This window comes from Capsicum annuum, unplaced genomic scaffold (assembly GCF_002878395.1).
Source record: "Capsicum annuum cultivar UCD-10X-F1 unplaced genomic scaffold, UCD10Xv1.1 ctg5143, whole genome shotgun sequence".
NCBI lineage: Eukaryota > Viridiplantae > Streptophyta > Magnoliopsida > Solanales > Solanaceae > Capsicum > Capsicum annuum.
Genome location: NW_025859376.1, coordinates 124,146 through 137,905, shown reverse-complemented (window position 1 = coordinate 137,905; position 13,760 = coordinate 124,146). Strand labels below are relative to the sequence as shown.

Below are 13,760 nucleotides of genomic sequence, written 5' to 3'. Positions count from 1 at the left end.
GTTGTGCAACATCTAAGCCAATTTATGCAACAACCCCGTCGTCCCTATCTTGATGCTTCTTTACATTGTTTAAAGTACTTCTTTCGACCCCCAGGCTTGGAATTTTCATGTCCTTGAATTCTTTCTTTCAATTGCTTGCTTTTTGTGACTCTGATTGGGGAGCATGTCCCGATTCACACAGATAAGTGAGTGATTTTTACATTAGCCTAGGGGAATCTCCCATCTTTTGGAAGTCCAAAAAGCAGCCATCGATTCCCCTTTCTTCTGCCGAAGCTGAATACAGATCAATGAGACGAGTAGTTGCAGAACTTACTTGGCTCGTTCGTCTTCTTTCTGATCTATCAGTCAACCCTTCTTTTTTCATTTCTCTTCATTCTGCTAGCAAAGCTGCAATTCACATAGCTAAAAATTCGGTCTTTCATGAACGGACGAAACATGTTGATTTGGATTGTCACTTCGTCCGACAATAATTCCTTGCCGGTCTTATTTCTCTCTCATTTGTTCCATCGACTTGCCAAATTGCAGACATATTTACTAAGTCTCTCTCTGGTCCACAACACCATCGTATTTTAGGCAAGTTGGATGTGACTTCCCCCCCCCCCCCCCCTCCTCTAACTTGAGGGGGGATGTTGGAACTAAGAGTTTTATCGACAAAAGCAATGAAGTGAAAAATAAATTTTTACATGGGTAATTTATGGAAGCTACGATTTTATTTCCCTAATTTGTATACAAGTCAGCAAGTTTATTTCTTTCCATACTTATTGTTGGGAATAGGATAAATATGATAGGTATATATTAATTGTATATTTTTCTATAGGGTAAATATGGTAGGTATATATTCAGTCAGTTAGAAGTTTTTGTATATATACGTCCTTGTATTACAGAGAATTTCATTTAATACAATCAATATTTTTTCAATTCTTACATGATATGGATCTGTTTTATACTAACAAAGCTAGTTCAGATCTTGTTGGTCATACAAATGCAGGTTATTTATCTGACCCACTTAAAACGCTATCCCAAACAGGCTATATGTTCACGTACGGAGGTACTGCAATATCATGGAGATCGACAAAGCAGTCCATCGTTGCTACTTCTTCTAATCATGCTGAGATAATAGCAATCCATGAAGCAAGTAGAGAATGCATATGGTTAAGATTAGTGGTACATTCCATCAAAGAGAGATGTGGCCTGAAATTTGATACCAAGGTACCTACGGTCATATTTGAAGACAATGCAGCATGCATATCTCAATTAAAAGGAGGTTTTATAAAGGGAGATAGAACGAAGCACATATCGCCAAAGTTATTCTTCACGCACAACCTTCAGAAGAATGGTGATATTAATGTGCAACAGATCCGTTCCTGTGACAATCCAGCAGATTTGTTCACCAAATCTTTACCAACTTCAACCTTTGAGAAGGTGGTACATAAGATTGGAATGCAAAAACTGGATAAGTTGAATCGAGGTCTTCATCAGGAGAAGTAAGAATACGCGTTGTACTCTTTTTTCCTTAACCAAGATTTTTATTCCACCGAATTTTTCCTGATAAAGTTTTTAATGAGACAACACTTAAATACGTATTCGATAAATATTTCATAGGCATCCAAGGGGAATGTTATGCATAGTGGATGCCATATAGCAAAATGGGAAATAAATGGAGTGCACTTAATATTAGTATATAGCAAAATGGGAAATAAATGGAGTGCACTTAATATTAGTTTATTGTTTTTATTATCCCACCTTATTAAAGTGGATATAATGCACCACTTGAAATTAGGCTACAAATAGTCATGTATTCATATACAAAATGCATAGAGTGAAAGATTACAAACAATATTCCCTTTGTCTTCTTTACTTGCTTAAATTTCATCACATATCGTTTATAAAGTACAAAAGCTGATCACTAAAACAAATTATAAGCAGAATGATATATATATATTTTTTTATGATGATTGTATTGGTTGTGGTACTTGTCAAAAGTAATCTCCTTGGTCCCATCTCAATAGGATATGTAGCACGTTTAACGCGCTTATTGCTTATTCTTTCCCCAGCAGTTGCTTTTAGTGTCGACTCAGACCAATTCCTCCATCTACGGTAAGGCAAATGTTTTCTGGAAAACTAAGTGGATTCTTTTTTTTTTTTTTTCCCTTAGGTAAGCGAAAAACACTATTCTAAAATTATTTGTATATAATCTAAATAAATACTATAAAAAATGAGGAGTGAGGTAGTATTATGGGATGATGGGGATGGAACTACAAGATTGCGTATTAAAAATAACAAACATTGTACAACATTTTTAGAAAAGATATTTATTTATAAAAATACCTTCACATATATGATGGGAAGAATGTGGAAAGTTTTGATGGACAATTGCATCTTTAACTATGTTAACACATGCATTGGAATTCATTGCATTACCAATATGATAGATTTTCATGTATAGTCATATACAACTTAATTAATATCAAATAGAGTGCACTAGTTATACATAGATTGAAAAAATATATCAAACATATCCGATGCATAATTTTTTCTAATGCACTCTACCGGAACAATCCCTTAGTGAAAATCTTGACTCTAGCACTACTAAGTTTTTGTTAGGATTTTTGCCCTGATTTTCTTACTATATTTAAGTTTTACTTTTTTTTTAGAAGGAAAATAAAAGTTACCATAAATACTTTTACTTTTCTTGAAAGAAAAATATAAAACTTTTCCTTATTTGACAAACCTCTTTCTTGGAGGAAAGGTTTTGGACATCTATAAATTGAAGACAATAACAATTGTAGTCCTTAAGAGAGTCTTCAGGGAGACTTCCCCATTGTTTTCATGTTTTTTAATAATATTAGTTTTTAATATGTAGGTCAATTGGTCAAACTATATTTAATAATATATTTTTAGTATATTTTTATTAATCATTTGAATTATCGCCGTCTTGATTTGCAAACTTTAAGCTTCAGCATGACGCGCTCTTGATTTCGAACCCAACAAGTGGTATCAAAGCTTACGGTTCAATGGTCCAATGGTGTGGTTAGACGAGATTAATCAGGTTCAAAGTGGTTTCAAAATCAAGTTGCAACCAATTTGATGATTATGAAGATATATGTCCAAAAGCTACATGTGGAGATAATTGTCAATCATATTTTCAACAATTCTGCTGTCACATATTTAAAAATAAAGTTCACTTTTAATCCTGCAAAAGGGGTCCAATATTTTTAACCCGAAAAGGACTAATATATTTTTTAACCCCCAAAGATTCATTTTTAAACATGTCAAACAGCAGTGATATATAAAGAATATATATGAAATATTTTTTAACCCCCAAAGATTCATTTTTAAACATGTCAAACAGCAGTGATATATAAAGAATATATATGAAGAACGAAGATCATGCACAAGAAGAAGGACGATCAAGAATATTTTAAAGAAAATCAAGCCAAAAAGGGGAGATTTGTTAGGGATTTTGCCTGATTTTCTTATTATATTTTAATTTTACTTTTTCTTAGAAGGAAAATAAAATTTACCATAAATACTTTTACTTTTCCTGAAAAGAAAAATATAAAAATTTTTTCTATTTGGCAAACATCTTTCTTGAAGTAAATGTTTTGGACATGTACAAATAGAAGATCCTTCTCATACCATAACACAATATCATCCACAATATAGTCATACCATAACGTACCATAACACAATATCATCCACAATATAGTCATACCATAACACAGTAATATCCACAATATAATCCTAAAAGAGTATTGTTTAGACACTTTTCCTTGTTTTCATAGGTCAGTTGGTCAAACTATATTCAATAATATATTTTTAATATATTTTTATTTGTGATCGGAATTATCACATCTTAATTTAAAAAAAAAAAAAAAACCCTCTGATTTCCAACCCAACATAAGTCTGTCCCTGTAGTTGCAAATTGTTTTCTGATATTGGGTGGAAAGTGTGTGGTCTTCGACCGGGAGTCATCTTCTACTCCTAGCATTTAGATTACTTTATGGACATAATCACCAGCAAATTGATACTTATGAAGTTAGGAAGAGTCGGAAGTCAAGAATGGCGTCGGTTCTATTTTTGTGCAGTACCCAAAGAGTTTTGGTTTTCTTGCTCCCTTGGCTGCTTATTCTATCAAACATCCTTGTGGGTGTTAAAGCACAGGTGTATTTTTCTTGTTCAATGAACAATTATACCGAAGGAAGTAATAAATTTCAGTCAAATGTTAACCGCCTGTTGTACAGATCACTATACAATAATGGTGGTGATTCTATCTGAAGGAGAAGAACCTGATAAAGTTCATGGAGTATTCCTCTGTAGAGGAGACGTTGCACCTAAAGACTGCCAAAACTGCCTAGACGTTGCAACTGAGCAGATCCCGCTGGAATGTCTCCTCAGTAAACAGGTCGGCATATGGTATAATGAGTGCTTGGTCCGCTATTCTAATGTTTCTTTTGCCACCACGTTAGACGTCACCAGTTATCACGTCTCACATGGACTAGGAAACGTCTCTCGGCCAGAACAATTTAAGGGGAATATGAGTGCAATGTTTGATAATCTTATCACTCAAGCTACTACCGTCAATTCTAATCTGAAATATGCTAGAACAAATTCGTATGAAATTAGCCCGTTTCAACGATTGTATGGCATGGTGCAGTGTCTACCTGATTTGTCAGCTGTAGATTGTCGTGCTTGCCTGAAAAATGCTTTTTCTGAAATCAGTAACCTCCCTCTGTCTGATGCCGAAGTACCAGTAAGTGGCAAAGCTGTACTTGCAAGCTGCAATTTAAGGCACGAGCTATATCCATTCCTCAATGGCAGTGCAACGAGACAGAAAGCACTACCGCCATCGACCAGCCAGTGGAACGAAGACCAAGGTAACTATGTGATCCTCTCTTCTACTGGCTAAGTTGCATGCAGTAAGTTTACTCCTGAGGTTGTCTCTGAAGCCAAATTTCTTAGAGAGTATACCAAGAAAAGATAAATAATTTCCCAGTGAGTCTTTCACATTACGCTAATCACTTCAAATGCGTATTAATAATAGCTTTTAAAATCTTAATCATATACTACATGGTCCTGATCAAACGTTTTATGTTTTGGGCGCACACCCTCAAAAGAAAATCATTTACCAATAGGAGTAATGGCTGAATAATTTGGTCAATATCATTTCTCCAACTTGCAGATAAGATAATCACGCACACTTAAGCTCTTCATGGGGTAACAGTCGAATTCAGTGTTTAATTAACCAACTATTTCTTTTTCAGGTGAAAATACTTCAAAGACAAAGCTTATTAGTATCATTATAAGTGTTATAGCACTTATTGCTGTTGTACTGGCAGGAGCTTGCTTTCACCTAGTAAAAACAACAAGCAGAAGAATTGAGAAAGGTAAAAAAAGATATTGGTGTTTTGGATTGAAAAGAAAATTATTTGTTCCAGCTAACCATTCAAAAGTTGAATCTTTGCAGAGGGGGGCGTAAAGAGTCAAGAAAGTCAATTGCTTAACATGATAGGAGAAACACTTGATGAGAATGATGATTTTGGCTCAGAAAAGAAGGGGAGTTCCAGAGAGCTTCCAGTTGTAAAACTAGACATCATTAGTGTGGCTACACAAAATTTTTCTGAAGAAAACAAGCTCGGAGAAGGTGAATTTGGTCCAGTGTACAAGGTAACAATTCCTATAATTTATTATAACCAATTACTTAGGAAGTTGTAAAATCGTAGTCTACTGAATCTAGTTGCTAGAGGAGGTCAATTTTTCCATGGACTTTTGGGTAATCTGATGTTGAGTATAACTCCAGGGCACACTAACCTATGGCATAGCTACCATTCCTATAATTGATCATAACCAATTACTTAGGAGGTTGTAAAATCGTAGTCTACTGAGTGTAGTTGCTAGAGGAAATTTTTCCACGACTTTTGGGTAATCTGATGTTGTGTATAACTCCAGGGCACACTAACCAATGGCATAGCTATTGCAATCAAGAGGCTATCTAGAACGTCCGGTCAAGGACTGAAAGAGTTCAAGAATGAAGTTGTCCTAATTGCTAGATAACAACACAGAAATCTCGTGAGGCTCTTGGGTTGCTGTTTAGAGGGAAATGAAGCATTGCTTATCTATGAGTTCATGCCCAACAAAAGCCTGGACTTCTTCCTCTTTGGTTTGTCCTTTACTTATTTGGCCTATTAGTATAACTGGATGCAGCAACTGTTCACTAACTTCATACTTCGTTTTTCTAGATTCAAGAGAAAATGAGATTCTGGATTGGAGATGTCGTCTCCACGTTATTAAGGGAATAGCCAAGGGCATTCTGTATCTGCACGAGGATTCTCGGCTAAGAATCATTCGCAGGGACCTAAAAGCTAGCAATGTTTTATTGGATAAAGATATGAACCCCAAGATATCCGACTTTGTAATGGCAAAGATGTTTAGCGGAAATCAACGAGAAGCCAATACAAATAGAGTTGTTCGAACCTAGTAAGACTTCTCCTGATTCAAGCTCTATACTTCCCACCACTCTGAGTTTTAGTTGTCTAAAATCTTAAGAATATAAAAGGTGTGTCGCCTTGTGTGTTTAAGTCCTGCCATCAAAATATCTCGCTATGCAGAGCCCCAAGATGAAGATCTAGCTTGCACATTGAGGAGTGTGTTGAAGACAATTTTATAAACCATCTGCTCGATCTTTCTTTAGAACACGCTTTTAGATGAAGTTCTAACAAAGTTCAAACATATTATGTGTGAAATTACAAGCTAATAGAGATCTGTCGGAATAATTTAAATAACATTGTGCTGTAAGATTGCTGGTAACTGATGAGGGCTAATTTTGAACTTTGCCATTTTTTCAGTGGATATATGGCCCCTGAGTATGCTATGGAGGGACTTTTTTCTGCTAAATCAGATGTATTCAGCTTTGGTGTTCTGATCCTTGAGATAGTAAGCGGGAGGAAGAACAATGGTTGTGTTTCCGAATATGGTCAGAGCCTCCTTAATTTTGTAAGTGTATCTTCTCCATTTTTGTTTTGAATTCAGCTTGTCAATTTCAACTTTCATGAAGCATCCCAAAACTATCTTGAAAATGTAGGCGTGGAAATTGTGGCGTGAAGGGCATGGGATAGAGCTTATGGACCCTTGCTTATCGCGGTCTTGTGTGGGAACTGAGATAACAAAATGCATCCATCTCGGTTTGCTATGCGTTCAGCAAGATCCAGCCGATAGACCTACTATGTCATCTGTAGTTTCTATGCTGGAAAGCGACCCTCAAACGCTTCCACAACCATCACAGCCTGCCTTTTCTATTGGGCGAATTGTCGTCAGATCAGCTGAGCCGCCATCTGATGATCAATTGTGTTCTGTCAATGAGGTCACATTTTCAATTCTATCACCCCGATGACCATTATATATCGTCAATTCTTCCACAAGGTGGTCGTTCCGTTTGCAGATAAGTTATGCAGAGATAATCATACAAAAATGTGAACAAAGATTAAAAAACTCACGTATTATCTAATGCGTCTACATTTTTTTTGTCTACACAATAACACATTGAATTTTAAACTGTATCAATTCTTGTTTCCAATTACAACCTAGGAAATGCCAAGGGTATAAAGAGAAGGTGTTGGGAAAAGGACAATTTTGTCATCTGTTTTTTTTTTTTACATCCAGATATAGGTAATTCTTGTATCGTTGTTACGTTCCACATTATAATGAATAGATGGGTCAGCAAAGTTACTGAGAATTGTCAACTTCGCAAAATTCTGTCTTAAGCTCAATCAATGTGTCCATTACTTAAATTTTCGAGTAATAAATTTATTATTTTTTGTAATAAAAAGATTATTTATCTTAAACTATATCACTTCAAAAGTTACTTTACTAAAAATTTGTAAAAATTCTAATCAACAAAAGATAATATGACATTTTATTTGGTTCAGACTTTTCGATACAGAGATTGTGGTAGGTGACGTGACGCTTTTTCTCAAATGCAACGCAAGGGACTTTTGAATTTCAAAGACTCGTGCAAATTACTGTATCAAAAGTTACCCTCAAACCAAAATTGAATGACATCTTCATGCATGTTTAGTCCTTCCCCCCAAAAAAACATTTTTCTATAGTATTTAGTAGTAATAATTTGACTATGAAATTTTTCATTTTACTCCTAATTAAATGGTTTATAACCTCAAATTTTTCATAACTTGTGTCAGTGCATTTTAATATTATAATAATTACAATATATTTAAATGTATCAAATTAAGTTAAGGAAGTGCAACACATTAACTCTTGGAGTCATTAGCCAATTAATCCTTCCATTTTACTCCTTGGTGCATTTCCACAAAGTAAAACGGGTTGCTGCATATCAGTGGTTTAATTGTGTGAGTATTATTATTCACATTCGTTAGTTAAGGAATGTGGTCAGAAGTTCCCTTGAAATTTTTATAACACTAAATCTTTATTTGCCCATTATGCTATCTAATTATGCTAGCACTCTTGTAACGTTCAATCTATTCATCTACACATAATATTACCCCATTACTTTTAAGAATTCTACACCTATAAATATTTGTGGTTGAAAAGATGAAGTATAAGGAAAAAGATGATAAGTGTAGGAAAATGTTGGGTTCAAAATCGAGAGAGCGTCATGCGGAAGCTATTAGTTGTAAACCATTGTGGTGACAATTCAGAAGACACATAAAACAATACTAAAAAGCTTAGTATTATCATATTATTTGGTCAATTGGTCTACATATAAAACCTAATATTAAAAACATAAAAACTAATGAGAGAGAAAATCTCCCCCTAAACAAAGATCCTTTAAAGATTATATTGTGGATGTTATTGTGTTATGGTACGAGAAGGGGGTCTTCTATTTATAGATGTCCAAAACCTTTCCTCCAAGAAAGAGGTTAGCCAAATATGAAAAAGAATTATATTTTTTCTTTCAGGAAAAATAAAAGTAATTATGGTAACTTTTATTTTCCTTCTAAGAAAAATTAAAACTTAAATATAGTAAGAAAATCAAGGCAAAAACCCTAAAAAATCTCTCCTTTTTGGCTTGATTTTCTTCAAAATATTCTTGATCCTCCTTCTTCTTGTGCATGATCTTCGTTCTTCATATATATTCTTCATATATCACTGCTGTTTGGCATGTTTAAAAATGGAGCTTTTGGGGTTAAAAAATATATTAGACCTTTTCGGGTTAAAAATATTGGAGCCCTTTTGCAGGGTTAAAAGTGAGCTTTATTTTCAAATATGTGACAACAGGATTGTTGAAGATATGATTGACAATTATCTCCACATGTAGCTTTTGGACATATATCTTCATTATCATCAAATTGGTTGCAGCTTGATTTTGAAACCGCTTTGAACCTGTTTAATTTCGTCTCACCACACCATTGGATCATTAAACCGTAAGCTCTGATACCACTTGTTGGGTTCGAAATCGAGAGGGCGTTATGCGGAAGCTTTTAGTTTGCAAACCATAAGACGATAAATCAGACGACACATAAAAAATTAAACTAAAAATATATTATTGGATATGGTTTGGCCAAACGGTCTACATATTAAAAATAAAATTGAAAACCCCAAAACTTATTGGGAGAAATCTCCCCTAAGCAAAGACTCTTTAAAGACTACATTGTGGATGTTATTGTGTTATGGTATGAGAAGGGGGTCTTCTATTTATAGATGTCCAAAACCTTTCCTCCAAAAAAGAGGTTAGCCAAATATGGAAAAGAATTATATTTTTTCTTTCAGGAAAAGTGAAAGTAATTATGGTAACTTTTATTTTCCTTCTAAGAAAAATTAAAACTTAAATATAGTAAGAAAATCAGAGCAAAAATCTTAACAGAAAATATTATTATATGTAGTAGTGAAAGTAAGAGTTGAGATATAAAAATATTCTAAATCTTCAACTATATTCACTATAGAGTAATTATATCAGTGAAAGAGAGATTTGAGACAAAAAAAATATTGAAGTCTACAATTATATTTACCATACAAAAGAGAAAAATTATATGTTGAAGGAGAGTGTTTTTGTGTGTAATAAATTGTAATGAAAATGCTCAAATTGCACAATACAAGTAGAATTGAGGCTTTTTATTGATTTTTCTGGAGCTATTACATTACTACAGTCCACTGCTATATTCAACTGCTCTAATGGTAGAAGCTTGTTAGCGTCCATCCATGGTGATTTACCTAAAATTGAGAGGTTGAGAAGAAGAATTCAGAAGAAGGAAGAAGGAAGAGAGAGAATTTTTTAGAGAGAGAAAAATACCAAAAGTTCATTAATAATCCCCCTCCCTTCTCTGAATGGGAATATAATAGATATTCTCAACTTCTCCATGAATCTGCTGCGTTGATCTTGTCAGTTGTAACCTCTTCTTTGCCATTGGATCAACTTACACGTGACCCGCACATGCTCTTATTATTCTGCAGATGACTTCACGTGTAATATACTGCCCTTAACTCCTCATATCTCAGCTACTCCATCTACTTTCCTAATTTCACTTGTCACAATCCCCCAATTCATTTCTCCGTCCTTTTTCATCTCTTATTCATTACACTACCCCTCCAATCAAAAACAACCTTGTCCTCAAGGTTGGTGTTGAGCCATAAACGTAGGAAATTGAATCTTCAAGTAGCCCCAGTCTTCCCATGTGGCTTCCTCAGGGCCAAGATTTGACCACTGAACCAAAAGCTTAACAGTGGCAGCATTATTTTCTCGAACCAAGCGGCGTTGCAAAATGGCTACTGGTTGGGCTAAGATGCATCCATCTGTATCATAAGTGGGAGGTAATGGCTGAGCAATGACCAAGGTCCCGATACGATGCTTGAGCTGTGAGACGTGAAACACATGGTGGATGGTGGATCCTGCCGAAAGCTCTAGCTGGTAAGCCATTGTCCCTATATATTGTAACACCTTGTAGGGCCCATAGAATTTAGCACTGAGCTTTACGTTTCGACGAACAGCTACTGAAGTTTGTCGATGGGCTGTAGTTTAAGATGACCTGTAGTTCCCTTTCTGTACGATTTTTGTCTGCAAAAAATTTCATATGAGCCCGAGCTTGGTGAATATTGTCCTTAAGATCTTGAATAATTAGTTGTCGTTGATCAAGGTAAAGACCAACATGAGTGTGTGTTGATTGTGAAGGGTAACCCAATGGAATCTGAGGAGCAACATAGCTATATAAGGCTTCAAAAGGGGTAGATTTTAAGGAAGTGTGATGATTAGTGTTGTACCACCATTCGGCTAAAGGTAACCGCTTGAGCCATTGTTTGGGATTGGTGGATACCATAGCTCTCAAATAAGTCTCCAAACAACGGTTCAGTCGCTCAGTCTGGCCATCAGACTGAGGGTGATAGGAAGTAGAAAGATTCAACTTAGTTTCCATGGCCTTGAATAAGTGCTACCAAAAATGGCTAGTGAAGATAGAGTCCCTGTCTAAAATAATAGACCTGGGTAGGCCATGTAATTTATATATCTCTTTAAGGAAGAGCTCAAGCACTTCTTGGTAATTGTAGGGATGTTTCAATCCCAGAAAATGCCCATATTTAGTCAGCCTATCCACTACAACCAGAATGGTATTGTTATGGCCAGAAGTTGGTAAACCTTCAATAAAATCCATGGCAATATCTTGCCACGAAGCCTCCAGATAGGTAGAGGGTGAAGCAACCCAGGATAGGGCACATTTTCTGTCTTGATTCTCTGGCAAAGTATACATGTAGACACCCATCTCACTACATCAGCCTTCATGTTAGGCCAATAAAAAATCATTTGTATCTTCTTATAAGTTCCCTGTTGGCCTTAATGGCCCCCCAATCGGGACTGATGCAACACGTCAAAGATTTTCTTTCGCATTCCCATGCTCCTTCCAATATAAAGCTTCATTTTGTATCTGATAATACCCTGCTACAAACTAAAATCAGGTTTGCTATTAGGATTGGTGATTAAAGCTGTAATTAGTTGTTGAGCTGTAGGGTCATGCTCATAGCTTGCGCACACTTCTAACATCCATGTCGATTCCACAATAGTGATAGCCCTCAATTCAGCCACTTCCTCTTCAACCCTTCTTGATAAAGCATCAACCACTCTATTATCGGTGCCCTTCTTGTATTGTACCTCAAAATCTAGTCCCATTAGTCTAGTCAGTCCCTTTTGTTGCAATAATGTAGTGACCCTTTGTTCCAAGAGGTACTTTAAGCTCTGGTGATCCGTTCTGATTATAAAATGGCCCCCTTATAAGTAATGTTTCCATCTGTCAACAGCTGCTAGTACAACCATGTATTCCTTTCCATAAGTGGAGAGGCCCAAGTTTCTAGGTCCCAATGCCTTGCTAAAATATGCTAATGGTCTCCCTTCTTGCATTAACACTGTCCTTATTCCTTTAGAACATGCATCAGTCTCAATGATGAATGATTTAGTAAAATCAGCGAGAGCCAAGATTGGAACTGTACTCATAGCTTCCTTAAGTCATTCAAAAGCAAGCTTAGCCTCCTCATTCCATCGAAATGCATTCTTCTTCAACATGTTAGTGAGAGGTCTACTGATAATCCCATAGGACTGAACAAACCTCCTATAGTATCCGGTGAGTCCTAGAAACCCTCTTAAACTCTTCAGTGATTTGGGTTTAGGCCAATTAACCATCGCATCAATCTTGGCTGGGTCAGTAGACACACCTTGTCCAGTAATAATATGACCGAGGTATTCCACTTGAGACTGACCAAATGAGCATTTAGACATCTTAGCAAAGAGTCTCTCATGTCTCTGCACCATTAACACTTTTCTCAGATGATCTAGATATTCCAGTAATGTAGAATTGTACACCAATATGTCATAAAAAATCAACACAAACTTCCTCAAGTAATCTCTAAACACATGGTTCATGAGGCTTTGGAAAGTTGCCGGGGCATTGGTCAACCCAAAGGGCATGACCTTAAACTCTTAGTGTCCCATATATGTAACAAATCCTATTTTGTGGATGTCTTCAGTCCTTATCCGAATTTGGTGATACCCTGCTCTTAAGTCAATCTTTGAAAAAATAATAGAACCGTATAATTCATCCATCAAGTCTTCTACTAGGGGTATGGAAAACTTATCTTTAACAGTGATTTTGTTAAGTGCCCTGTAATCAATACAAAATCTCCAACTTCCATCTTTTTTCTTAACTAGTAACACTGGAGATGAAAAAGGGGAGTGACTAGGTTGAATAGTCCCCTGTGTCAGCATGTCTAACACCTGTTTCTCAATCTCATTTTTTTAAAAATAATTATACCTGTATGGTCTGAAATTAACTGGTTCTGCATCCTTCTTTAAGGGAATGTGATGATCACGGCTTCTTTGTGGTGGCAGGGTTTTTGGTTCAGCAAATATATCAGGAAAATCATCCAAGATCTGCTGGATTTCACATGGAATCACCTCCTTATCCTCAACACTAGTAGCAGTAACAGTAAAAAGGTGAGCCCAAATAGCTTGCCCCTTTTTGAATAGTTGTTTTACACTACTAGCCGACATGCTTTTCAACTCTTCCTGGTGGTACATTCCCTTAAATTTCACCCGCTTGGCTTTGTGAGTCACCTCCACCTTATATTCTATAAAGTCCAGCAATACTGGATTATGGTCCTTCATCCAGTCTCCACCAAGAATGATATCTTTGCCACCCAATCTTACTAGTCTAATGGAGTCCATAAATTCCACCCCTTGTATCTTCCACTTGAAATTAGGACAGAAGTGTCGACTCAGAATATGACTCCCATTAGCTAAAGTTACCCTT

General features: G+C 35.9%; 1 pseudogene; it reads left to right on the top strand.

Moving 5' to 3' along the window:
- Window positions 1-3,946: 3,946 nt before the first annotated feature.
- Window positions 3,947-7,887, top strand: LOC107862648 (annotated as a pseudogene).
- Window positions 7,888-13,760: the final 5,873 nt, after the last annotated feature.